General features: G+C 43.3%; 1 protein-coding gene across 3 annotated transcripts in view; it reads right to left on the reverse strand.

Annotated features, from left to right (window-relative positions):
• Positions 1 to 19,137, reverse strand: part of LOC134354979 (very long chain fatty acid elongase 1-like) — a 101,079-nt gene that overhangs the window by 60,496 nt on the left and 21,446 nt on the right. The window contains exon 2 of one of the 3 annotated variants that reach the window (XM_063064566.1): positions 240 to 312. The exons of 1 other annotated variant lie outside the window; for it this stretch is intronic. The gene's annotated coding sequence lies outside the window, so the exon portion shown is untranslated. Of the gene's footprint in view, positions 1 to 39; positions 62 to 239; positions 313 to 19,137 lie in introns of those variants that run through there. One more of the 3 variants, XM_063064568.1, reaches the window with a different exon arrangement.

Raw genomic sequence — 19,137 nt, forward strand, 5'->3', positions numbered from 1 at the left:
ACAATGGACTGCAGGATCATTGTAGCGATAATCACCTACTTGGGAAAACTTAAACTGCTCCCTCCACCGCGTCGCTGCTCCATTGCAGGCTGTTCTTGTTTTTTTATCCTTTCTCCTGAGCAACAGACTTTCTTGCCTGTACACTGAAGCCGGCAGAGTTTCCCTATTCCCCACACACCTCCCCACCACAGCTTCGCCGTCAATTAGTTCCTGAAAGTCAGAGGGAGGAGAGTGCTCACCTGATTTCAGAAGTCCTCTGGTGCTTTGATGCACTAACTGACCCTGTGGTGCCCGTAGCCACCTGCCAAGAAGCTGCAAGTGTTGGAGGGGGAGGGGATAAAAAGGGAAAAAAAAAATTAGAGAGCCTGGTACAGCACAGTGCCAAGGCCCCACCCCTGTATGAATCATCCATTCAGTGGCAAATTTCTTAAACAAACAGCCCCAGCTCACAGTGGAGGTCCCGCCCCACATTGCTCTGGACAAATCCACTTTTCGCATAAACAAACAATTCATCCTTTTGAACTCCCTCCCCTCCCAGTCAACGAATTGCAGTTAACCCCCGCCACGCCAACAGGGCCAGGCCACCCCTACTCGCTCAAGTCAGATAGGTTAAACTTGTGAATCGTCTCTGCGGAGACCTCTCACTCATCTGATCAGCACGCAGGCAGTCATCAGCCTCTGACACAGCTGGCTAACTGCCCTTTTCACATTACCGCCCTGTTGCATGCAACAGCAGCACTATAAATAGATGCAACTCCATTGCTGGCAGAGGTAACCCTGAACTACTTCCAGCTGTTCCCATCCCCCCACCCCAACATTCCTCTGCTGAATCTGGAAGTTGCATCCAAACAAGCATACAAAATACACATCTCGGCTTCCTGCTTGATCCCGTCCTTCCCCAGAGAAGGAGGCCCAGAATGAAGCCAGGGTTCATTACCTTCAACTATGCCAAAACCTTTGGAAGCATAGTAGTCTGACTAGGACCAATTCCAGAGCAATGAAACTGGTATAATATTGCATCTAAAGTTCTTTCTGATTGAGAAAGAGAAATTACATTAAAGCCTAATCACAAACACAAGAAAATCTGCAGATGCTGGAAATCCAAGCAACACACACAAAATGCTGGAGGAACGCAGCATCTAGAGAAAAGAGTATAGTCAACGTTTCATGCCGATACAAGGGTCTTGACCCGAAACGTTGACTATACTCTTCCATAGATGTTGCCTGGCCTGCTGAGTTCCTCGAACATTTTGTGTGTCTGTTGCTTACATTAAAGCTGTCTATTTTACTACATTAGTTTCAAAACAACTTCTCGATTAAATATTTATATAAGTACCTGGATTAACAATTGAAGGATTCTAACCTACAAGACCATGGACTGAACAACAGGTAGTAGCAGCACTTGTGCTCCATCCACAAAAGGCAGGATTTCCCAATTGCCAACCATTTTAATTCCAATCCCGATTACCATTCCGACATGTTGTTCCATAACCTCCTCTACGGCCATGATGAGGCCACTCTCAGGTTAGTGGAGCAACACCTCAAATTCTATGAGTAGCCTCCATCCTGATGGTATGAATATCAATTTCTCCAGCTACTGGTAATTATTCCCTCTCCCCCCTTCAATTCCCCACTCAAGCCGCCTTCTTCTCTTCATCTATCACTTCCTCTTAGTGCCTTTCCTCCCCCACCAATGGTCCACTCCCGTCTCTATCAGATTCTTTCTTCTCCAGCCCTTTACCTTTTCCAATCACCTCCTAACTTCTTCCTTCACCCCACATCCTCCCTCACCCACCTAGCTTCACCATCACCTTCCAGCTTGACCTGCTTCCCCTCCCTCCACCTTGTTTTTTTTTCTGGCGCCTTCCCCTTTCCTTCCAAGTCCTGATGAAGGGTCTTGGCTGAAACATTGACTGTTCATCTTCCATAGATGCTACCTGACCTGTGGAGTTCCTCCAGCATTTCGTATGTGTTGCTCTGGATTTGCAGAATCTCTTGTTTAGCAGTAAACTAAGTAGTTTTTTTATACTAATGGAGGATCAAGTGGATTCTTTCGATCTCAGCCTTTTAAATAATTCTTTCAAAGGATCAGCTCACCAGAGTTAATTCACAAAGATTTCAAAGTCAAGCTTTCCAAGCAGAAGTTTCAAATGAACTTAAATCATTCAACCTTCTGATGATAGGACCCTTAACTTTGGATTCAATGCTCATTCTCACCTTCAGTTCATAACCAAGGTAGCTGTCCTAATCTTTCTCTTTTCTGCATGTATTACCTGTGTCCACATGCCTACATCTTTTTTAAACTCACACTCCAGACAGCAACCTCGCCTTGGTCACCCTCTTCCGTCATCTCTAACTGTTTATCTCCCCCATGTGTTCTCACCCTAGTTCCTCATTGTCCCTCTTGATAAATGTCCTATAATGGTCCTAAATAAACAAGATTCACTCTTACACCCACATGTTGAGTTTATGAATTCTCACTATGAATCCATGGCATTCTCCCAGATCTTCCAGTTTCCCCTCACATCCCAAAGATATACAGATTAGTATGTTTATTGATAAGCCGGCTGGTGGCGTAGTGGCATCAGCACTGGATTTCAGAGCGCTGGCTCCAGAGTTCGAATCCAGCCGGCTCCCTTGCACACTTTCCATCCGTGCTGGGTTGAGCGTTGAGCTAGCAACTTGGCTTCGTAAAAATAAGAAAGCCTGCTAAAAAAAATGCCGTCATGACTCCACTTGGAGTTAAGGGCTTTCTTCTTCATGTTTATTGGTTATTGCAAATTACGTCAATATTGTTTGGTGACAAGAGAGAATGGGTACTGAGAGAGAATAGTTACAGAGAAATGGGGGAGTGAGTGGAGTTAGGATTGATAGAATTGCTCCGAGGGCCAGTTTAGATTCAATGGTTATGAGTACAAGTCAGAAGACAACTTAAAATAATATTTCATCACATCCAAGGTATCCAGCAACTGGTGATGACAGAAGATGCAGGTTTAAGGACAAATGATGTACAGCTGGCTTAGTTATTCAGCCACCGGTGAATGTGGCAGGACAGTTAAGCCTGCCGACCTCTAGTCACGGGATGTTCCTGAAATGAGAAACTTCTCTTCACCTTCCCCCCGCCCCCCACCCAGCTGATCATCTTCTTAACCACTGTGTTCTGATAATGCCCCAGATCCACCATTTCCATAAGGCAAAGACCATCTAGTTAGCAGCCAAAATGTTCCCTTTTCACCTCGTGATAATCTCCTCTCCCCTGTTGTTGAGCACACTTTTGTTAACAGTACTCTCATTCCATCCATTAGTTACCAGTCAACCTCTGCAATGCTCCTCTTCCCAGCCTTTTACCTCTCCAGTTTCAGGCCCAACCATTATTTGCATGGCCCTGCATATATTGCTCTAACCTCCTCTAGCCAGCCATACAAATGAAGAGCGAGATCAGACGAGCAGTCCCATCACCCATCGCACACACAGCTATTATACAAAACAATGACTACTGATCCAAACAAACAAGTTTGACCGATACGAAAAACGTTTCAACAATAGGTCATTTATCAAGAGCTTGCTCCAAGACAGGAGAGAACCATGAATGATCAATTAACAGATGGCCTTTTGCACAACCTATTTTATCTCTGGAGCTTGAAGAGGACAGATACAACAGGGTAGTTCTGGTGGACACAACAGCCATAGAATTGTTACTAGCAATAGGAGCAGATTGTTACTAGCATTGTCACAGGAAAGCAGCATCCATCATCAGGGATTCCCACCGTCCAGATCATGCCGTCTTCTCACTGCTGCCATCAGGAAAGTGGTACAGGAGCCTTTGAACACACACCACCACCAGGTTGAGGAACAGTTATTACCCCACAATCATCAAGCTCTTGAACCAAAGGAGATAACTACACTCAACTTCACGTGCCCCATCATTGAAATGTTTCCACAACCTATGGACTCACTTTCAAGGACTGTTCATTTCATTTTTTTGATATTTATTGCTTATTTATTATTTCTTTCTTTTTGTATTTGCAGTTTGCTGTCTTTTGCATGCTGGTTGAATGCCCAAGTTGGTGTAGCCTTTCATTGATTCTACTATGGATTTATTGTGTATGCCTGCAAGAAAATTAATCTCAGGGTTCTATAAGGTGACGTAAGTGTACTTTGTTAATACATTTACTTTGAACTTTGAATATCACTGCAAGGCTTTAAACAAGTGTAATATTTATACCCTTGAGATAAACATCTCCACTAAGTATTTGGAAAGCTTCTAATTGTAATATTGATTATGATAATATCTCAGATGACAATCACACATGAGTAACAACAGGTGTAATTCAAGTATTTTACAACTGAAATAGCTCTGTGCTGGAGCTCCTGTGTACTCTGAAGGTCATTCCATGACCGATAAATTCCTAATCTCAATACCAATCTTTACAAGCCATAAATCCCCAAGTGACATTGTGCTCTCTTTCTCCCTGTCGTTTATGCTATTGGCTGGCTTTGAGTGAGGGGTATGGGGAGTGGGATGACACTCAAAGAGTAGAACCTTAATAGTTTCAGAACGTTCCCTTCTATGAAGTGATCTGGAATCCAAATACTGGATTATATTAAATCTGTAAATGGCATGGGCCCCCCCTTGCACATGCGCTAGTCACTTCTGAGTCACTGATCGGAACTGCAAGACTCTTGTACAGTACAGGCAAAAAAAAACAGCCTGAAGCCAATTACTCATACATAAAACACATTTCTACAACTGTAGCAGTATGGGGAGGAAGAAAGTCAACTTAAAAAAAACACTAACCTTTAAAGCAAGTAGCCTACAAGCCAAGATGATTGCAAATATCAATTTATCAATAAGAACATTTTAAAATACACCACACCTATGGCGACTTTCCATGTGAACAGTAAGCTTGGTCATTATAACAAGTTTTATTTAGCAATACTCCACCAACAAGTGGAACTTGTTCCACCCGTGTTGCCAAAGAGATAAAAGGCAAGGAAATTGAAAGAAGCTTCCCAACAAGATTCCATGCAAAAGATAGTGTTTTAGCAGTCAAACTACTACAGCGCAGTAACAGGCCCTTCTGCCCATCTAGTCCATGCCATCCTGGTTTCTGCTGTTCCCATTTACCTGCACCTGGACCATAGCCTTTTACACCTCTCACATCCAAGTACGTATCCAAACTTCTCTTAACCATCACAACTGAACCCATATCTACCACTTCCACTGGCAGTTTGTTCCACACTCACACTACTTGAGTGAAGTAGGTTCCCCTCAAAAGGTTCACCTTTCACCCTAATCATAGAGGCATGTGACACAGAAAAGCCCCTTCAGCCCACTGAGCTGACAGTTAGCATCTTTATTCTCCCCTCATATTCTACCACTCACCCACACACTAAGGAGAACCTAATGATAATAATAACCTACCAACCCACGTCTTTAGCATGCAGGATGAAACCACCGTACTGGAAGAACAAACAGTTTGAGGTGAATGAACAAACTCCACACAGCCAGCATGGAGTTTAGGACTGAACTCAAGTCACTGTAGCCAACGTAACTGTATGCAGGCTGACATCAGAATGTCAGTCAAATAAGAACAGTGCTTTTGACTGCAGCTTCCTAATGAAAGCTATTTATTAATTGGCTACAAAAGCAGGAGCTTTGCAGAAGAACCCCAGAATCATCACAAGCAGACATATTGACCATTAGTGTGCAGAATGTACCTTGTGAAAATTTAATTAAGATATTCATCACACAAGAAGCGAGTGTTATACACTCTGGAGCGAAATACCATTCCTTCCATTGAAATCTCAATCTCAGAACATTTACACACCAATTCATGGACTTGAACAGATAGCCATACTTTTACAATGCTAAGTTTTCTTTCAGACAGAAAAAAAAGCAGAACGTTACAGCACAGTACAGGCCCTTTAGTTCACACTGTTGTGCTGACCTTTTAACCTACTCCAAGATCAGTATAGCCCTTCCCTCCTAAATAGCCGCTCTCCATTTTGTTTTATCCTGCATGTGCCTAAGAGTTTCTTAAATGTTTCTAATGTATTTGGCCTAATACAGGGGTTCTTAGCGTGGGGTCCACAGACCGTGGATTCCAGGGTGTCCATGAACTTGGATGGGAAAAACTTTACTACTTTATTTCACTAACCTCTCACTGAAATTTAGCATTTCCTTCAATTATGAACGTAGGCAACAAACCACCGTAGTATTAACAGTACCTGTGACTTTGTCACCAATAGAAATCACCGATACTTCCGTGTCCCATTATCTCAAAATATATCATTTGTAGCATGCTCATCACTACTTCGAAATTATGATAGTTACTAGAGCAGCCACTAAATTGAATGATCATAATCTTCGTGTCTGCAGACACTCGTGCAACGTAACTGGCCAAATCTCAGGCAGCCCTGCACCTAGAAGTCATTCAGCCACCAAATAGTGGAGTTGCGTGTTTACACATTTGTGACTCGGACACCTACGTTGGTCTCCATTGTTCCCTATCTACAACTACTTGATCAATGCACAGGAGGTAAGTTATTCTTATTATTTGTTAAAATTTTGCAAATCGGTACAGTTCATATGTGAATCCTTAACTCTCAGCAAGGCCGCAAAGCCTTCTGTAATACCACGCGACTCCATGCGCAACGACAGACAAATTCCAAATCAGCCCTGGTGCCTGAGCTACTAATGTAAATCAATTTTTCTTTTAATATTGTGATAACTGTATTTCAATATAATTGCCTTCTTTCGTGATCATGTTTTAAATATTTAAATATATTATTCTAAGAAGGGGTCTATAGGCTTCATGGGACTGCCAAAGGGGTCCGTGGCTTAAAAAAAATTAAGAGTCCCTGCCCTAATATATTATTCCTTACAGAGGACCAGAACTAGTCACTAACAGCTAACCAGAAAAGGCCCCCTTCCCCCACCATGCCCCCCCCAACTCTTTGCCTCCTGCCAGTCAGCCTAAGAGTTTCTTAAATGGCCCTCATGTATCTGCTTCTACCATCAATCCTGGCAAAGCATTCCCTGTGCTTACCAATCTGTGTAAAGAACTTACCTCGTCATTCCTCCCATACTTTCCTCCAATCAACATAAAATTATGCCCCCATCTATTAGCTATTTCCACAATGGGGAAAAGTCTCTGGCTATCCATTCGATCTATGCCACTTCTCATCTTGTACACATCTATCAAGTCACCTCTCATCCTCCTTTGAGAAAAAGAAAAGCTTAGCTCACTCAACCCATCTTCATAAGACATCCTCCCTAATCCAGGTAAACCTCCTCTAAAGGCATCTGTTAGTCTTGTGAGACCATGGATCTGCACCTGGGAAGTCTTCACTCTCCAGGGCGCAGGCCTGGGCAAGGTTGTATGGAAGACCAGCAGTTGCCCATGCTGCAAGTCTCCCCTCTCCACGACACCAATGTTGTCCAAGGGAGGGGCATTAGGACCCATACAGCTTGGCACCAGTGTCGTCACAGAGCACTGTGTGATTAAGTGCCTTGCTCAAGGACACAACACGTTCCTTCGGCTGGGACTCAAACTCACGACCTTCAGATTGCTAGTTGAATGCCTTAACCACTTAGCCACGTGCCCACACAACCTCCTCTACAACCTCTCTAAAGCTTCTACATCCTTCCTATAATGAGGCAACCAGAACTGAACACAATATTCCAAATATGGTAACCAGGGTTCTATAGAGCTGCAAATTTATCTCATGGAGAATATTTTGCAGACAATAAGTCCTTTTGCTTTGAAGTACAGTTTTGTATATATTGTTGGAAATGCAGCAACCAATTACTACACAGAAAGATTCCACAAACAGTAACATGTTAAAGATCAAATATCAGAGAAGGGAATATATATCCACTAGAAATGAAATAACTGCCACTTTTCCTAAAGAGTTCCATGATATCCATTGTCCAGCCCAAACTGTAGACTGGGCCTTGGTTTCAACTGTCACATTTAAAGACAGAATCTCTTCAGTTTAAATATTCTCCATTATGGTTTGCATTCCAGAGAAACAGTTCACATCTCATCCCTGTCCACAGTCCACATGAAGTTCAATCCATCTCATATCCAGGTTTAGAAAACTGCTTCAATTTCGAAAATGCAATCATCCTAAAATTTATTCCAACATTCATGCTCTTTATTTAGAAAATCAACTGGGCTTTGTGAAGAAACAGATAATATGCAATGAAACAGGAGACCCTAAAGCAGACCTTAGTGAAATCAAGAAGCAAGTCCAATGTAAATGGTTTAGGAGTGGTCTACAGTGACACAGCGGGCATAACTCAGAAATCACACTGACAATGCATATTGACTCACATTAACGTGCAGTTTTTCCATAGCTGAGATTCTCATCTGAGCTAAACTAATTTCCCTGTGTTTGGCCTATATTTTTCCCCTCTTCCTATCCATGCGCCTGTCCAAATTTCTTTTAAATTGAAAGGTCTGGATAGATTGGAAACAAAGAGGATATTTCTAATAGTGGAAGAGTCTAGGAGCAGAGGGCACAGCCTCAAAATAGGATGCCCCTTTAGAACAGAGATGAGGAAGAATTTCTTCAGCCAGTGGCTGGTGAATCTGTGGAATTCATTGCCATAGATGGCTGTGGAGACCTTGTTATTGGCTGGATGCATTCTTGATTAGCAAGGGTGTCAAAGGTTACGGGGAAAAGGCAGAAAAACTAGGTTGAGAAAGAAAATAAATCAGCCACATTGGTGGAGCAGACTCAATGGGCCAAATGGTCTGATTCTGCTCCGAAGTGTTATGGTCTGAATGTCATTATTGTACCTGCCTCTGCTACTCCTTTTGCAGTGGTTCCATACTGACCACCGATTGCATGAAGAAGTTGCCACTCGGGACCCTTTTAAATCTCTCCCCTCTCACTTTTCAATCTCTGCCTTCTACATAGAGCATAGAGCAGCACAGTACAGGCCCTTCAGCCCTGTAGTGAATTACTGCCATAGGTATGGCAAATGCAACGATGGCTTTAGGAGCAATAGCAAAGCCATTGGTTAGAAGGAGGAAGAGGATTATTATTCGAATTGTAATATACTTGAACTACCAAATTCCAGAGTGTTTAAAAATAATCCATCCAAACTAAATCGGTTTGTTCAGAAGGTTCTGTCCATAAATGGATATGAAACTTCAATGGGAAAATTTTGTTTAAGCTAAGAGGCTGGAACCCTGATCAATGCCAAGTTACTTAAACATATCCAGTTGGGTGACACAAGGCTTTGCAAATGATATAGTCATTATAGGAAGGAGGGGTCAGCCAGTATTTGCATTCCTAATTGCCATCTTGAGCAGTATGAGGAATAGCACGCATCAGGTACAACTTCAAATCAAGATGATACCAGGCTTAGAAGTTGACCAACATTTCACTGCTGATGTTTCCATGCAAAAGTTAAGAACAAGTCTTTCATGAACCGCAGAAGGCTTTCAGGAGGCAATGGAAGAGACTCTTCGACATCTTGATGGGTGCTTTCCATAAATATCATTGGAACATCCCTAGAAGGACCAATTAATAGCATCTTACTTTGGCATTGCAAGCCAGAGCAGGTTAATGTACAAGTTGACCTGCAAACCTGGCTTCCTGTAGGCACCTGCAGCACAACACCCATCCCAATCTACTGAGGAGAGATTCAAAAAGTTACTAAGCAGCCTTCTTTGAACAGGGTTGGGCATTTGAATGAAGTTCAATCAGAGCAAAAAATTTGATCTTTAATGCTGATGACAAAGAGACGTAGAACTTTGAATTCAATAAGCCTTCAGGTTAAGAAAATGAAAAATGTTAAACAATGACTCTCAGCAGTGGTTCCCCACAAGCCTTCGTCCTCAGTCCCCTACTCTAATCCCTATACACTCATAAATGCATGGCTAGATTCTGACCTAACACCATGCAGATGATACGACTAGTGGGCTCTTTCTAAAATAACAATGAATCAGAGTTCAGAAAAGAGTCAGAGAGATGGAGACCTGACATGACGTCATGACTCCCTTTCTCTTCACCATTTACACCTCGGACTTCAACTACTGCACATAGTCTTGTCATCTTCAGAAGTTTTCCGATGACTCTGCCATAGTTGGATGCATCAGCAAGGGAGATGAGGCTGAGTACAGGGCTACGGTAGGAAACTTTGTCACATGGTGTGAGCAGAATTATCTGCAGCTTAATGTGAAAAAGACTAAGGAGCTGGTGGTAGACCTGAGGAGGGCCAAGGCTCCGGTGACCCCTGTTTCCATCCAGGGGGTCAGTGTGGACATGGTGGAGGATTACAAATACCTGGGGATACGAATTGACAATAAACTGGACTGATCAAAGAACACTGAGGCTGTCTACAAGAAGCGTCAGAGCCGTCTCTATTTCCTGAGGAGACTGAGGTCCTTTAACATCTGCCAGACGATGCTGAGGATGATCTACGAGTCTGTGGTGGCCAGTGCTATCATGTTTGCTGTTGTGTGCTGAGGCAGCAGGCTGAGGGTAGCAGAAACCAATAGAATCAGCAAACTTATTCGTAAAGCCAGTGATGTTGTGGGGATGGAACTGAACTCTCTGGCGGTGGTGTCTGAAAAGAGGATGCTGTCCAAGTTGCATGCCATCTTGGTCAATGTCTCCCATCCACTACATAATGTACTGGGTGGGCACAGGAGTACATTCAGCCAGAGACTCATTCCACCGAGATGCAACACAGAGTATCACAGGAAGTCATTCCTGCCTGTGGCCATCAAACTTTACAACTCCTCCCTTGGAGGGTCAGACACCCCGAGCCAATAGGCTGGTCCTGGACATTTCATAATTTACTGGCATAATTTACATATTACTATTTAACTATTTATGGTTCTATTACTATTTATTATTTATGGTGCAACTGTAACGAAAACCAATTTCCCCCAGGATCCATAAAGTATGACTATGATTATGAATATGACAACAACCTTTCCCTCATTGTAAGCAAAATCAGAGCTGGTCATTGGTTTCAGGAAGGGGGTGGTGTAAATGTTTCTGTTTACATCAGAGATTGAGAGGGTTGAGAGCTTCAAGGTTTTAGGAGTGAAATCAAATGCCTAACCTGGTCTAACCATATTGGCACTGCAGCCAAGAACTCTCACTGGTGCCTCAACTTCCTCAGGAGGCTGAAGAAATTCAGCGTGTCCCCTTTGACCCTCACAAATTTTTGTCTGGATGCATACTGCTTGGTTTGGCAACTGCCCTGCTCATGACCACACGTTATGAATGCAGCGCAGTCCATTGCAGGAACCAGCCTCCCCTCCCTGGACCCTGTCTACACTTCTCACTGTCTCAGTAAAGCTCCCAGCATAATCAGAGACCCCGTTTGCACTGGACATTTCCTCTTCTCCCTTCTCCCATCATGCAAATGGTACAAAAGCCCGAAAGCACGTACCACCTGACTGAAGTGCAGCTACAATCCCACTGTTACCAGACTAGTAAATGAATCCCTAAGCACCAGGCAAGACAGCTCACCAAGCCTCTAATTCTTCAGGAGGCTGACGAGACTTGGCCTGTCCCCTTTGACCCTTACCAACTTGTAGCAATGCACAGTTTGTGTTGTGTTTTGAAACTTCAAAACATTAATTTAATTCCAAAGGAAAACAAAAGATCTTGTACTTAAAGCAAAGCATGCACACATCACGTGGTAGCATCATGATGTATGCAATGATGTATTTTACATGTAACTATAATGAATGATATAAACACTTAAATATCTTTACAAGATTACTCAAATATTACTGTAATATTAAATACACCACAGTTTAGTATGACAATTACTCTGCAGGTGACTACTAGAACTGCGGTCACAGCTTAGCACATCACGGGAACCAGCCTCTCCTCCTTGGACTCTGCCTACCCTCCTTGCTGCCTCAGTAAATGTATAGGCATCCATTAGTCTTGCAAGACCATGGATCTGCGCCTGGAAAGTCTTCACTCTCCAGGGCACAGGCCTGGGCAAGGTTGTATGGAAGACCAGCAGTTGCCCATGCTGCAAGTCTCCCCTCTCCACGACACCGATGTTGTCCAAGGGAAGGGCACTAGGGCCGATATAGCTTGGCACCAGTGTCGTCGCAGAGCAATGTGTGGTTAAGTGCCTTGCTCAAGGACACAACACGCTGCCTCGAACTCACTACCTTCAGGTTGCTAGTCGAATGCCTTAACCACTTGGCCACGTGCCCACTCCTCAGTAAAACAGCCAGCATAATCAAAGACCCAACCCCAGACATTCTCTCTTCTCCCCTCTTCCACAGGGCAGAATATACAAGCACCTGAAAGCATGTACCATCAGGCTCAAGGACAGCTTCCATCCCACTGCTGTAAGATTATTGAATGGTTGCCCAGTATGACAGGCGAACTCTTGACCTCAATCTTTCTGTTTCTTGCACCTCGTTAACCTGCACTTTCTCTGTAGCTGTTGCACTTCATTCTGCACACTGTTCTTGTTTACAATATTCCTCCTCAAGCACTGTGTAACGTTTTGATCCGTATGAACGTTATGCAGGAATGAGCTTCTTAATGGATCTCAGTACATGTGACAATAATGAACAAATTCCAACGCCATTTGGTCCACAAGAGCTCATGCGACAGAATTAAACTTTGGTTTTAAAGCTGAGTGTAATCGCCCCATAATCCCTTCCATTCAGATTTGCAGAAATTTTGCCAGAATCATTCTTTTAGAAAGAGTCCCAAATCAAGCCTTCAGCTACGTTATGACATCCTTATGGAATAGTGGATTGATGCAGGGCTACCTCAAGTTCAAATGTCATTGAACCATACACATGTATATAGTTAAACGAAACAGCATTCCTCTGAGGCCAAGGCGCAAAACACAGTACCTACAGTCAGACACAGCATTACAATAGCACATAGTCACAAAAATAATATTAGCACAAGTCTCTGAAGGGTGTCCCCTGAAGGTTGATAGTGTATGGGATGTTGCTTGGTTCTCTGTCAATACCAGATTGATTCCTGGGATGGCAGGACTTTCATATGAAGAAAGACTGGATGAATTGGGCTTGTACTCGTTGGAATTTAGAAGATTGAGGAGGGATCTGATTGAAACATATAAGATCCTAAAGGGATTGGACAGGCTAGATGCAGGAAGATTGTTCCCGATGTTGGGGAAGTCCAGAACGAGAGGTCACAGTTTGAGGATAGAGGGGAAGCCTTTTAGGACCGAGATTAGGAAAAACTTCTTCACACAGAGAGTGGTGAATCTGTGGAATTCTCTGCCACAGGAAACTGTTGAGGCCAGTTCATTGGCTATAACAAAACAAACAAAGGTTCTGAACTTAAAGAGGGGTAACTTTGAAGGTATGAGACGTGAATCAGCTAAGATAGACTGGCAAATGACACTTAAAGGATTGACGGTGGATATGCAATGGCAAGCATTTATAGGTTGCATGGATGAACTACAACAATTGTTCATCCCAGTTTGGCAAAAGAATAAATCAAGGAAGGTAGTGCACCCGTGGCTGACAAGAGAAATTAGGGATAGTATCAATTCCAAAGAAGTAGCATACAAATTAGCCAGAGAAAGTGGCTCACCTGAGGACTGGGAGAAATTCAGAGTTCAGCAGAGGAGGACAAAGGGCTTAATTAGGAAGGGGGAAAAAGATTATGAGAGAAAACTGGCAGAGAACATAAAAACGGACTGTAAAAGCTTTTATAGTTATGTAAAAAGGAAAAGACTGGTAAAGACAAATGTAGGTCCCCTGCAGCCAGAAACAGGTGAATTGCTTATGGGGAGCAAGGACATGGCAGACAAATTGAATAATTACTTTGGTTCTGTCTTCACTAAAGAGGACATAAATAATCTTCCAGAAATAGTAAGGGACAGAGGGTCCAGTGAGATGGAGGAACTGAGTGAAATACATGTTAGTAGGGAAGTGGTGTTAGGTAAATTGAAGGGATTGAAGGCAGATAAATCCCCAGGACCAGATGGTCTGCATCCCAGAGTGCTTAAGGAAGTAGCCCAAGAAATAGTGGATGCATTAGTGATAATTTTTCAAAACTCGTTAGATTCTGGACTAGTTCCTGAGGATTGGAGGGTGGCTAATGTAACCCCAATTTTTAAAAATGGAGGGAGAGAGAAACCGGGTAATTATAGACCGGTTAGCCTAACGTCGGCGGTGGGGAAACTGCTGGAGTCAGTTATCAAGGATGTGATAACAGCACATTTGGAAAGCGGAGAAATGATCGGACAAAGTCAGCATGGATTTGTGAAAGGAAAATCATGTCTGACGAATCTCATAGAATTTTTTGAGGATGTAACTAGTAGAGTGGATAGGGGAGAACCAGTGGATGTGGTATATTTGGATTTTCAAAAGGCTTTTGACAAGGTCCCACACAGGAGATTAGTGTGCAAACTTAAAGCTCACGGTATTGGGGGTAAGGTATTGGTGTGGGTGGAGAATTGGTTAGCAGACAGGAAGCAAAGAGTGGGAATAAACGGGACCTTTTCAGAATGGCAGGCGGTGACTAGTGGGGTACCGCAAGGCTCAGTGCTGGGACCCCAGTTGTTTACAATATATATTAATGACTTGGATGAGGGAATTAAATGCAGCATCTCCAAGTTTGCGGATGACACGAAGCTGGGCGGCAGTGTTAGCAGTGAGGAGGATGCTAAGAGGATGCAGGGTGACTTGGATAGGTTGGGTGAGTGGGCAAACTCATGGCAGATGCAATTTAATGTGGATAAATGTGAAGTTATCCACTTTGGTGGCAAAAATAGGAAAACAGATTATTATCTGAATGGTGGCCAATTAGGAAAAGGGGAGGTGCAACGAGACCTGGGTGTCATTATACACCAGTCATTGAAAGTGGGCATGCAGGTACAGCAGGCGGTGAAAAAGGCGAATGGTATGCTGGCATTTATAGCGAGAGGATTCGAGTACAGGAGCAGGGAGGTACTACTGCAGTTGTACAAGGCCTTGGTGAGACCACACCTGGAGTATTGTGTGCAGTTTTGGTCCCCTAATCTGAGGAAAGACATCTTTGCCATAGAGGGAGTACAAAGAAGGTTCACCAGATTGATTCCTGGGATGGCAGGACTTTCATATGAAGAAAGACTGGATGAACTGGGCTTGTACTCGTTGGAATTTAGAAGATTGAGGGGGGATCTGATTGAAACGTATAAGATCCTAAAGGGATTGGACAGGCTAGATGCAGGAAGATTGTTCCCGATGTTGGGGAAGTCCAGAACGAGGGGTCACAGTTTGAGGATAGAGGGGAAGCCTTTTAGGACCGAGATTAGGAAAAACTTCTTCACACAGAGAGTGGTGAATCTGTGGAATTCTCTGCCACAGCAAACTGTTGAGGCCAGTTCATTGGCTATATTTAAGAGGGAGTTAGATATGGCCCTTGTGGCTACAGGGGTTAGGGGGTATGGAGGGAAGGCTGGGGCGGGGTTCTGAGTTGGATGATCAGCCATGATCATAATAAATGGCGGTGCAGGCTCGAAGGGCCGAATGGCCTACTCCTGCACCTATTTTCTATGTTTCTATGTTTCATGGCCGGATTCATCCACCACAGAGACCGGCAAGGGCATGTTGGTTCACTCACTATTTGCTACAGGCACAATCTTGTGTTACCTCCTTCAGAGTTTGACAAACAGTAGTGCTTCCGAGCTCTCGGTGATGGAGGCTGAAGTGACCCTCCCAAAGAAAACCTGCATTCGTTTTTCTTCCAGCACGGCTCAACGCGGAGAGCGCTGAATCTTCAGCTGAGGAATAAAAAGAGGGTGGCAAATGGAGAAAATTCCATTGCCAATGTCAATAATCAGACATCTCTGAATAAGCAGCAGCCCTATAAAACTTAGATTAGAGTACTGTGTTCAGTTCTGGTCAACTCATTGTAGGTAGAATGTGGGAATTTTGGAGTGGGTGCAGTGGAGATTTACAAGGAACAAAAATGCACAAGGAACCTTCATAAGGCTGAAGCAAATGGATAGAGCCTGTACGAGTTAAGGCTTTATAACCTGGAGGTGGCCTGTATATGAATAGGTACTGAGATAATGTACTGTTTTGTATGGGGAATCAGGGAAGGCACCGAGGCGTCATTCCTCGCTAGAATGAATGGGGATGCAAGAATTAATGAACATTTAAAGTGATAGAAAATAAGTGCAATGTCAGACTGACCCATTGATCTATAATCTTGGGGTTAAGGAGGAGAACAAAATAGTCAGGAGATTGATTGAAAATAGAAGCAGCACAGGAAATAATAGCAGTATTATAGCACCAGCATCTGGGGATTCAATTCCGAGACTGCGTGGGTTTCCTCGGGGTGCTCTGACTTCTTCTCCCATATTCCGAAGACATATGGGTTAGTAGGTTCGTTGGTCACATGGGTACAATTGAGCAGCATGGACTAGAAGGGCCTGTTTCCATGCTGCATCTCGAAACTTAAATGTAAAGACATTTAAATCAGGTAAGTTGACAGTCGACAGACCCATCCTTAAATCCAGATGACAGGTCTCGGCCCAAAACCATGATTGTGTGGATAGTCAGGGGCTTTTCCCAGGGCTGAAATGGTTGCCACAAGAGGACACAGGTTTAAGGTGCTGGGGAGTAGGTACAGAGGAGATGTCGGGGTAAGTTTTTCTCCTCAGAGTGGTGAGTGCGCGGAATGGGCTGCTGGCAACGGTGTGAAGGCGGATACAATAGGGTCTTTTAAGAGACTTTTGGATAGGTACATGGAGCTTAGTAAAATAGAGGGCTATGGGTAAGTCTAGTAATTTCTAAGGTAGGGACATGTTCGGCACAACTCTGTGGGCCGAAGGGCCTGTATTGTGCTGTAGGTTTTCTATATTTCTAAAATGGTGGCTGACCATTTTCCTCCATAGACGGGTAGATTTAAAGCAGAGGTGGGTAGATTCTTGTTTGGCAAGGGCGTCAAAGATTACGGGGAGAAGGCAGGAAAATGGGGTTAAGATGGAAAATCAATCAGCTAGGATCAAATGGTGGAGCAGTCCCAATGGGCCGAATGGCCTAATTCTGCTCCCAGGCCTTAATAGTCATATGGTATACAACATGAGTGCCTTGACTGACAGGGTGCTGGTCCACAAGGCTCAAAAGATGAGTGCTTAAAAATCCCGAGTTTGAAAAAAATTTGTTGCTACATTTCGAAAATTCAGCCCATTATTCTGCAGAACAAAAAAGCACAAAGAACCTTCACAGGGCTGAAGCAAATGGATCGAGCCTGTACAAGTTCAGTGTAACCACATATTATCAACCATTGTCATGCTCAATATTTGTAGAGGTTAGACAACAGATAAAACATTACCTTCTCCAGGCAGCCTTGGGTGTTAAATCCACAGTTAGTAGTTTGCTCAACAGACTGCTGGCACTGATTAAACTGGTTAACCTATTCCTCCCTGGTGTATCCCAAAAATTATACAGATCCTTTTCCAAGCCCAGAGCTCAAATGTATGATCATGGTTGAATGACATTCCTACAGGCGAATACATGGAATACATTCCATGGAATGTATTGTACTAGTTAACCAATGATTAGGGATCAGCTGAAATTATTCTGCTCTGCTCGAGTAGCCTGCTTGTGCAAGAGAAACTTAAAATGTCAAGCCAAGAATGTCAAGTATGCTTTTCTATTGTGTTGAACAACAGTAGTTAGTGAGCGCCAGAGAAGGGAAGAGGTGGAAACAGCTTTGCACTCACTGATTTCTTAAGAGTATGCCATAGATGGCTTTTAATTATAAGATTTACTTTAACCAACTCAGATGCATCCAGGAATGTATCTTAGCAGAGGTCAATGCCAACTCAACACCAACAGCAGGCTACTACCAAGTGCAATGCAACGGCTTTTCCAGAGCTTCAAACATTTCTGATGATGAGGTTAGGCAGCCCAGCTCTCCGTTTTAACACTGCCATTCATAACTTGAGAGCTTATTGGAAGGTAAAGCAGTACCTAGCCAAATTTCACTTCCGAGGAGTATTGATCATGTGTTCTTACCTACTCTTTCATTCACCTGTTTAAACAAAATACACTCATCTTGCCAAATCTTTTAGTTATAGTCCCGGGGAAAATTGATTTTCATTACAGTTGCACCATAAATAATTAAATAGTAATAAGTAAATTATGCCAGGAAATAAGTCCAGGACCAGCCTATTTGCTCAGGGTGTCTGACCCTCCAAGGGAGGAGTTGTAAAGTTTGATGGCCACAGGCAGGAATGACTTCCTATGTCGCTCTGTGCTGCATCTCGGTGGAATGAGTCTCTGGCTGAATGTACTTTTGACGGTTTATTGTCTGCTTTTATATAAACAGAACCACCTCATGTCCAACTTTAGCATGAACTCCAAATACAAAATTCAAAGCAGATTCAAGATGTGATCACTTTCTAATACTAATTTACTTTCCCCAAGATTGGAATCAACATGATCTCAAATATTTAACCCTACAAATAGTACTCCAAATCCAACCTCCCTTTCTTCCTCTTCTTCAAAGTCCTGGTATTTCTTGCACACCCCACCCCTTTATTTCATACTATTTGTGCATGGGGTGGCATGGTGGGGGGGGAGGGTAGCATAACACTTTACAGCACTAGCTTTCACCCATCTGGGTTCAATTCCTGCCTGTAAGGAGTTTGTTCTTCCCATGGATTTCCTCCAAGTCCTCTGGTTTCCTCCCAAATTTAAAAAAAGATGTATAGTTAAGATTAGTGAGTGCTGGGCATTCATGTTGGTGCCAGAAGCGTGGCAACACTTGCACAATCCTCACTGATTTGATCTGATGCAAAATGACTCATTTGATTGCAGAATTCGATGTACATATGACAAATAAAGTCAATCTCTTTAAGAAATTATTGTTTGAAATGTGGGGGTGGGGGGAAATCACCCCTACCACAAGCTCCTTTATATACTTTGCCATTCATTAGCCATGGCTTACCATCCCTCTGTGTAAGCCATGGCACTTCCTCCCATAGTCCATTGCGATAAAATTAGACGGCCCAAATTTCCTGGGCCATCACATCCTGTGAGACGTCAGCTAAGTCCACATCGCAGTTGCTGATGCCCTCACATTTCCCAATCCAAATTTCATTGGTAAATTTGAGTGCCCTGCTGTAATATTTGTTTTTTAATACCACTT

The sequence above is a fragment of the Mobula hypostoma genome, chromosome 12 (assembly GCF_963921235.1).
Source record: "Mobula hypostoma chromosome 12, sMobHyp1.1, whole genome shotgun sequence".
NCBI lineage: Eukaryota > Metazoa > Chordata > Chondrichthyes > Myliobatiformes > Myliobatidae > Mobula > Mobula hypostoma.